Below are 10,424 nucleotides of genomic sequence, written 5' to 3' on the forward strand. Positions count from 1 at the left end.
CTTCTACTGTCTTCTTTATAACCGCATTTCTGTTTTGTAACCCTACCTTCCACTGTTTTTGCATTACCCTATTTGCTCTGCTTTCGTTATCCTATCTTCGATTGTCTTGTTAGTCACCATATTTTCTCTTGTTCCGCCACCCTTCGTTTATTTTCCTCAGTTTATTTCCTTTGGTTTCATCACTCTAGCATTTCTCCGATGTTCTTCGTCACTCTCTTTCTCTGTTTTCGTTACCCTACCTTCCATAGGCGGCGGAAGCGGGGGGGACGGGGGGGACGTGTCCCCCCCTAAATTTTAGGTGGGGGGGACGGTCCCCCCCTAAATTTTGTTTTGATAACCTTTTTTTTTTTTTTTTTTTTTTTTTTTTTTTTGCTTCTCAAAAATTTTTGGGGCGCTTGTCCTATTTTTTACATGTGTCCATCCCAAAATTTCAGGTGGACACCCCCTAAATTTATTGGCTTCCGCCGCCAATGCTACCTTCTACTGTCTTGTTCGTCACTCTACTTTCTCTGGTTTCGTCACCCTACCAACTAAGTTCTTGATCGTCATTTTCTTTGTTTTGGTTTATCATCCTTCTTTTTTGGATTTTGATTGCTACTTAATACAACATACAGAAAAATCAATACATATCAACAAAATGAAAGAAAAAAAATAACACAAAAAGGATCAATCAAAAAAGCGGAAGCACATTGGGAATATGCCCGTGAATAAGACATCTACAAAGTAAGCATTAAAACATGTAGGAAAATGATTGAAAGTTTTTTAATCATACCTAATGAAGGACAACCCAGCGTACAAACCTGGGAACATACAAATAGGAAAGAGAATAACCCAAATGTTGTGTGAACCGTAATATTCGAACTTTGTTCATGTGTGATTGGTATTTTTCGTTTCTAAAGATCCACCCGTTTCGCTCGGTTAACTCTTTTTTCAGCAGGCTCTGACATGCGCTCTCAAGGCACACTGCAAGTCTTTACTCAATGTTTATTGACATATGAAAATGAACGGTTTCATCTTTGCTGAACATTATCCCCGTTAATGGATCAACCCAATTGAAGTTAAGACGGGACTTAATCAAAAGAAATGGCCAGAGCTTCATTAATCGGAGTTGTTTGTCACATTTTATTGCTCGCATATGCATTTGCAGAAGGTAAGTTATAACATGTTGCTTCTGTCAGAATGAATATTAAAAAAAAATCCAGCAACAATATCGTTAAAATTTGTCTTTCGATCACGTTATATCTTATTTATGCTTAATCTACACAGCGTAAATACTTATATAGATAAAAATTGCATTGCCATGATTGTGCTTTTGATCATTTTCAAAACTTTGTTCTCATATTCAGATACTCATTTTCATAATCCCTTCTATTTTTTTTAATTGACTAAAACGGTTTTGGTGATATCACGGCTCCAATGTTTGTAATGTCCAGTGAACTATTGAAATAATGATTGAATGAGTTATTCGTTTTGGCTATTTGCAACGTTACCGAACCAGAAAGAGGTTTTGTCAAAAGAGAGCCTGCGCTCCGCACCGCACGACAGATTAAAAAAATATAGTAAATACATTAAAAATGTCCGTCAAATAACAAAGAACAGCTCGAAAGTGACTTTTGATGATATCGGTAAACAGGAACAACAGCTTCGTCCTAATTTTCGGAGCTGACGAAAAATTGAAAATATGTCGTTTGTCCAGAGTCCAGGACGAAACTGTTACTTTGATCCATCAATTTTTGATAGACCTTCTGACTTTTCCTTTTCGTGAAAGGCATTTGAAAATATATTTTTCATGTTCTTGTATCCGCCTTTCATCGTGGAGGGCATACTCCCTTATGTCTGATGATCAAAGAGCTCAAAACATGATTATAGCGGCAAGAGGACTTTTCAGTACATCGGAACCACGGAGTGGAATATCCTAAGAGGCCTGGGGCCGATTGCACGAAAGGGTCTTTGCAAGGACCGTCTTTCGTGTCGCCCATCTTTTATGATGCGCCATGTGAAACGCATTTTAAATAAATCATCTGCAAACATATCTCATTCGTCCATTAAAATAAACAAAATATTTGTTTATAAAATGATGTAATATATCATGAAATTGTATGAAATTTGATTTAAAAGCAAGCTAACGAATTTAATTCTTTATCATAAATTTCAGAAACACCCCGCTTATAGCGTATCATAAAAGATGGGCGACACGAAAGACGGTCCTTGGAAAGACCATTTCGTGCAATCGGCCCTATGTCCCACTGGCCGACTGACAAAAAACGCATTCTTAACTGTTAACGGATACAGCGGACGAGTAATATTTCGCGGTTGGCTCCATCCGTTTTCATCCGCTCCAGACAATGGACAAAATGGGCTTACCATGAAATCACAGTGGACGGATGCTCGATGGACATAGAACGTATGAAACACGTCTGCAAAGAGTACACAACAGATACATAACGTCTTCCAATGGATGGCAAGATTCTTCTCCGTTGTAGACATCCTCTATGCATCCGTAAGTGCAGCTTTAGGACAGATCAGCGCCAGACAATGTCCCTTATTTCATTTCGTGCCTCATTTAATGAATGAAAAAATAACAATCATAAGCATTGCAATACAAGAGATGCATGCAACATTGAGTAATTGATTAATATTCTAATTTGGCAACATTATTATCTCTACTCAAATTATTTCTTAATCAATTGAACACTGCTCTGTTACCAGTCATCCCTCCTTTTCCTGTTAAATTGTATTTAGCGGTTTCCAATTGCCGTAACTTTTCCACTTGTCTTAACTTTACAGTAACCTTTTTTGCAATCTAATTTTGATCTTTTATTTGATCGTGTTTTAATATATCTCTTTCTTTATTAATAATAGATGCATATGCCCTTTTCATTCGTAAATATTGTTCATATTGATTTTTTCTTCTTCTCGGGGGCCCTCAAGGACAGCATCTTTTTGAAGCTGATGAGGCCACCCTGATTAAATAGAACGGAAAATAAAATGGAATAAAAGGGGAATACCGAATGGATGATCCTACATACATACAGGTGAAACCGATTCCAGCTTGACAAAGTCTCTTACGTTATTTCCAATGACTACTTATCGGTCGATTCTGAGTCAGTTTCCTTAGGCAATTAGTCACAATAAGAAAACTTACTCCTTTCCAATTAAAGCCATTATATATGATATATTACTTTATAAAGAGCAAATATAAATATATATATATATATATATATATATATATATATATCATTCAGCGCTGTAAGAGCTCCTGAAAAGCTTGGAAAACATAGTTAAAAGAAGGAAAAAAGTATGTTTGGAAATTAACGACAAAGACACCTCTTTATTAGTCTTAGTTTGAACGTTTCTATTGAACGAGAAGTCCTCATTTTATTTGGCAGATTGTACTATAATTGAGGGTTGCGCAGGCCAATGCACGATCTCCTACAGTAATCCTTGCTTTACAAGTGGGTTTTTTTTGAGAAGCAAAGTATTACTAGAACTGCGGAGGTTGTGGATGTGCTTGTGGACTTTCCTTTGCAATAGCTCAGAAATAAAACAAGGGATTTTGCAAATTAGTTCGTTGTATACAATTAAGACAATCTCGAAAGATATTCGTCGGCGAACTGGAAGCCGGTGATCCTGTAAAATCTAGGTCGACTACAAACATGACAAATCAGCCGTGCACATGTGTTTTTACTCGGTAAAGAAGCCCTGTTTGAGGTGTGGGATGTCCATACAGCAGATAATGGCAGTAATCTAGCTTACTAATAATACATGCATGGACAATTATTTCAAAATATATACATACCATCACGATGTGCTTGGCTTTGATTTGGTTTTGTTAATGTGACTTCTACCGTGAAGAGATCATCTACTGTCATCCTTGTTACACCCACTTGGTCAAGGAGCAAATGGTCTAATTCTCAGATCATCTAACATCTGTATGGCTAAACCCACTTGGCCTACTGGCAGATGATCTAATTCTCAGATCATCTGCTGTCATCATTGCTAAACCCACTTGGTCTTCTAGCAGATGGTCTCACTTGGGCTATTTGTCTAAAGCCCAGATAGTCTAATTTTCACTTCGTCTACCTACTATTTAGCACTGCCAAATGAAAATTTGGTTCGCAAACAGATCATTTAAAAGGACAATGAAACACTGGGAACAGGTTAGCCTGTTGAGAACCTAGAAAATCAAAGAAATAAATCAATTCAAGTTTGAAAAAAAAGCGATGAGCATTTGAATGTTAATATCGCTAAAGATGTGCGCATGCTCCCGCATAACGTGTAGTGATCAACATATGTGATATGACAGTTTTACAACACCCAAACTACTTTACAACATATCTTCATTGAATTCTCAGTTTGATCAAGAATATCCAGGGACCAGGTGATTTCTGTCAATGGGAGGTTCCATCACTGACAATAGTTTGTATAATCATATGAATTAACCCTCCCCCCGATATTTCAGGGTATATTTTCAGTGTAAAGAGGCCTGAGAAATTTGCACATCTGTTGCATCACACATAATTACAGCAAAAATAATGCAAACTCCTCCAAAACGAAGGTGATGTAGGTCAAACAACCCTCCCCCTAAAAATAAAAAGGCTTTGATTCCAAGAATGAATAAATGGAATGCTCATTTCATCCCTGTTTAAATTTCATTTGTCATTCTAAATAAAGGAGTATCTCATCCTTAACAGTCCTTATCAATAACAGCAACGGCGCGAAAGGTGAATTCACTCTGAATAAAGAAATGAACTTTGTGTGAAACTGAAAAAACATTGTTCATTCCCGTTTGTAATTGATTTGAAGAGACATCAGTTAGTCGAAAGAAAATCCGCAATGGAAATCGGCGTGGAATCATTATATTATATTGTATCACCTTTGGAATGAGCCCAGGCCTGGGAACGATTTTTACAGAGGTGGTGCTGATTGCTAACAAGCAAACACCCAAACCTCCCCAACCAACTAAAAGTTTTTTTTATTCCAAAATGAAAATAATTTAAGTAAGAAAAAAGTTGACATGCAAAAAAGAAAGAAAAGGATAGGTTTTCACTACAAAATAGAGTTGATTTGGTAAAAAACCCCTTTACAACCCCGAAAGGCTTTCGCTCCTAAATGAAGGTTATTTTTTTTTACATGAACTGAAGGTTATTTGGGCCAATTACCTGTATTTCAGCATACCAAACTAATTTCCAAGGGGTGCTGATAATGGTGTAACACCATAAACAGTTCCCCGGCCACGGAAAAGAAATTATTCCTCCTCCACCGTTGGAAAATAGCAGCAAGAGAGACAGACACACTTAATCAGCTCCAACATGTATAACAATCCATTACTGGTCAAACACATGGTTGGATGAAAGCTTTCCTATCGGGCAGATCTCAGTCAGTTCATAATGATGGAACATCCTCACCGCGAACCAGTGTTTTCTCAGGCGTGCCGCAAGGCTCTATACTTGCGCCGGTGTTATTCCTGATGTACATCATTAATATTTATGAATGCATCCCATCACCAATCATACTCTTCGCTGATTGGTGATGTTGTATCGGTGATGATGTGTGTTGTATAGCAAGTTAGAGACAAGATATGACCACGCAATTCTCAGGTCTTCAAAAATCATCGGACTGGGCAAAGCTGTGGGACATTCCTTCAATGTCCAGAAGTATGCCCACATGTGATCTCTTTGATATGACAATCCTCGGCTTGCAACTCTACCATCAGTGACCAACCTGTTCAAACGGCACCCTCCTGTAAATAACTCGATGTGACCATCACAGACAACCTGAGTTGGAACTCTAATACACAGAAGATATCCTCCAAAGCAGCTCGTACTCTTGGAATCAAACGTCGTGCCTTGGCTAAGCGTAAAAGCAACTTGTCAGATCTAAATTTGAGTATGCGTCATGTGCACGGAATCCTCACATAATACAGAAAGATGTAAACATTATTGAGAACCTTCAGCGTCAGGGTGCTAGGTTTGTCCTTCATGAGCAGAGAATCCAGTGTAACACGATGTTGTCAACTCTTCACTAGGATACTCTCCAAGACAGAAATCTTTTTTGGCCAATGTGAGATGTTCTACAAGAGTCATCACAAATTTTGTTAACATAAGCATGCCACATCAGATTAAGCTAAGCAGCAATTCTCGTCCACAACGTTAACAACACACGGGGCATCAGCTAAAGTATACCCAGCCTTTTTGCAGAGCGAATTGCTACATGCTTGGTATGTTCCCAAGAGCCTCCCAAACGCTGGTGTAACTTGAACCTCTTTAGCTGGCATCCGGGAGGGCAACGTTGCCTATCATTCAACAAATGTTGCTTCCCCTTAAGATGCTGGAAGAGTGACACACACGCACCACTCGCACACCGCACCTAGCACACTGCATTATATAGTATACCAAGAATTCCACCATATGAAGCACTGGCAGCACCTTACACAGCACATCCCTCTCCAGGGCAGCGTGTACGCTTTTTGGGAGTCAGAGTGCTTCTTTGAAGTTCAAGGTTATACTTTCGACGCCCCATATGTTGGACCATTTTGAAATGAACCTTTTTCTGTTCTAATGAGATTAATTTATTGCCGCAAGTTCATATGCGAGCAGTGTTCCTGAGTAGATGGTAGTACAGGGGGTGGGGGGGACTATTCGCCATAAGTAACCCAATGTTTTCTCGTTCATATACAATTTGTGAATGCTCTGAATTCACCATGACTTGAGCAGTCCAAAAAGTGAACAGAAATATTTAGAAAACTGGGGGCAAAGAGAGGGGGGGGGGGGTCTAGAAAACATTACTTATTGAAATTACATGTTTTGAGGAGTGTGGCTTTTCTGCACATGACAAAATTCACATTTAATTTTTTTTTGCTAGAACACTGTGTACGAAACGTCACGTTAGATTCTACAAATCGGAACTTCAACCAATCGACTCAGGCTTCACCTATGAAAGGTAGGTTACATTGTGAAAGAGAGCATCTATTTAGTATTCAAAGATGGACATGGGGAGCGTTTCATGAAAGGATTTTTCAAACGTTTTATTTGATAAGCCCTGATCTATCCGACAGATACCATAGTTACAGTGTCTCCCAGCCAATCATGATCAAGGAAAGTTGTCAGATCTGACAACTTGTCGAACAAAAATGTTCATGAAACGTTCCTCTGGTCTCTACACGTATGTTTTATTGCTTATATCTACATGTAGATTGAAATTGTGTTGAAAAGTAAAACGTTAAAAAAAGAAAAATAAACGGAATGAAATGAAATGTCATGTACATATTTGTTTGCTACATTATCTTGAACAAAACTCGATCTAGCATGTCATTGTACATACTGCATATGACTTATCTTGCGAAACTCACTCCTCCCACGCCAAAATAAAAGGCCATTGACCTGGAACCAGGATTCTATAGAACATTTCACCCCCAGGAGAATGGATTATTCCTCGAAATACGGTATTATTCGTAATAACGGACTTGTTTATTTCATTATTTTGTTTTTCGATTTTTTGCGGCTACCGACTTTTTTTCTCTGTTCAACCAAATGTTTATTTGATCGTCCTAGTTGTTCGACACGTCGGAGGATCACACTTTTCTCAGCTCCAATGATTTTTGCTTACATTGAATTATTTCATGTAATTTCTTATATGTGCTGCCAGAGGATTTTTTAAGCAATGTCTATGCGAATGATTTAAATTGGAAAAATATGTTGAAATTGAGACCTTGTGAAGCTGTGCAATTCTGTTTTGCTGCAGGCTTAGCCGAATAACAAACTAAAAATATAAGTACAGATGAAAGCATGAAGATGCTATCACCCTGGCCAAGCTGAGGGGAATTTGGCAATGCATTGGCTAACATTGATTTGATTTATACAAATCTCACCCGTGCCAGTGATATGTTCCACACGGCCCCAACGGAAATCAGTCTGCGAACTGTTTGGGCTTTTTAGCCGTGTATAAATAAAATAAATCTTATCTTATCTATATGCTGTAGATATAACGCTCTAGTAAAAAGTGTGGACCCCCCCAAAAAAATCACAATTTTGTGTTTCAAAAAATGAAGAAATAAAAAGTGGAGAAAACACCATCCCTAATTGATACATGATATATAATCAGCGTGAGCTATCTTGAAAGTGTTTGCATGAATCTGATTAAAAAAAAAATCATTACAACGTTAATCATACGTCGGAATTTTGGGTTTAAATATTTGTAATGCTAACCTATGTCTTTAAAATGACAAATACTTTATAAAATATCTGTTCAAGGTTCCAAATATATCTCCCTCTGCTCCTGTAAATGAGTGCCGATGAAAACGTTTTGGAATGTGTGAGGCTTTTGTTATTGCAAGGGATACACAATAAGCAGAACATGAACAGTCTTCTGTGTGACCTTGAATTATAATTGCAATATCACTTGCCGTAAATTTGACTTCCATAACTTCACACTAACATATACACACGCACCATGTGCCCGTAGGGACTCACACTTACACACACACACACACCCACACGCAAACGCATACGCAAACCCATGCACCTGCACATAACTTCATAAACATTTTAACGCAAAAACCACTCTCATACCACTTTTAGGTGCACGCACACGCACAGTTTCACATGCACACACAACCACCCAACGCGCAAAACGATTATAAAACTCCACTTATTCAAATAATCATGAATTCAATACGGCTAAAATAACATACTTTTCTAAATGTTTGTTTACTTGGGAATAGTAATGACGCAATAATGTAATGTTGCCCTTACTCAGAGGATAGAGGATATAAGAATATGCGCAAACGATGCTGTCAGAAATGCGACAGCGGCAGATTACCATAATACAAATATCATACAAAGCAATGAATTCAGCCTCTAAGATGGAGGAACGATGACGTCAATACGTAAGGCCTATAGGTTAGAAAAGGGACAGTTGTCCCGTACAATGTACATGTTAATAAAGTCTTAATGTTTATCAAGGAGAGGAAAGAGGATATAAAGGGATGAGAGGGAAGATTACATCTCATACGGATACGATGTAGGGACACTTTGAAAAGAGGTTTGCCCAAATGAAAAGGGAACATGTATGTTTATTTGGTGAAATGATACCAAAAACTGTGTAAGAATATTACCCAATTTAGCGTTGAATTCTAGAAATAGGATATGCGTTTCGCCTTGTATGGGCCACTTACATTGACGAGTGGATACCATGCGCGACCAAAAAACACGTAAAAAGGATGTCTTTTTCACGATAGGGCACGTTACGTACGTAACGTGATAAGGGTGTCAAAAACACAAATATAATGAAAAAAGGGTATCTATTTCGCTAGGAAAATTACGTGTTTAGGGTCGAATTTGCGGGGATGATAAAACAAAATTAAATGTTTTATAAAGGATGTCCTTTTTGCCCCAACACTACGTGTTTAGAGTCCGATTTGGGCGAGGTGTAGAAGGTGAGGTCGTACTAAACCAAATAAGGTAAAGCCGACGACCGAAGGACCCGTAACAATAAAACATTCCTGTACTTGTTTAGGGGTTCATTTCAGGGAATATTTGCCAAGAGTGTTGTTTTGTTTTCAATACTTGTTAAGGGTAGGGTTTCACACGCCAATACTTGTTAAGGGGTGCATTTTCAGAATATGGAAATTACGTGTTTAGGGTGCTTTTCGAGACCCCACGGTCGCGCATGGTATCCACTCGTGAATGGAAGTGGCCCCCCCGGGCTTGTATGTAACAATTTACCCAATAAGGTGGTTTGTTATCAATTGGATAGATTTACTCAACTTTATTGTGAATTAAATCATATTCGTGTTTGTCAACTCTCCTCATGACACACATAAAATCTATCAAGATCATTGATAGCATAACAAATTTTGGCGAGTAGTTTTTGAAGAAATCATTTAAGTTCTGTTTTGAGGGGTTTCATGAACAAACAAATCATTGGAACCGGGCACAGCAGATGGGACAAACGTTCAATAAGGCCGCAAAAATTAAAGAGAGCAAGTATTTTTTTTCACCTTTTGATTGGACAGATCTATTTTCTGATTGACTTGGACACCAAATTTTCAGAAAAAAATATAATATATCGCAATTTTTCTTTCTTTTAATTTTTGATATGCTTTTCTTGGTCGTGAACCTTTTTTTTTCTGGGGTGGTGAGGGGAAGGGCCCCAATTTCCCTATCTCAACGCCAGTACCACTATCAAATCAAGGAACCACATCACAGAGATTATTTGTTTGTTTTGTTTATTCATTTTCCGATTAATAAAAACGCAATAAATAAAAATGTAACATTAATAAATAAGATAGATGGCATAAATTGAAATAAACAAAATGAATTGCAAATATGTTGAATAGATTAAAGGTATTGTTTAACTTTGTGAGCAGCCGATTTAAAAACTTCTCAAACCAAGATGAAACATGTGTACAAGTGCATGTATTA

Source organism: Lytechinus variegatus, chromosome 8 (genome assembly GCF_018143015.1).
Source record: "Lytechinus variegatus isolate NC3 chromosome 8, Lvar_3.0, whole genome shotgun sequence".
NCBI lineage: Eukaryota > Metazoa > Echinodermata > Echinoidea > Temnopleuroida > Toxopneustidae > Lytechinus > Lytechinus variegatus.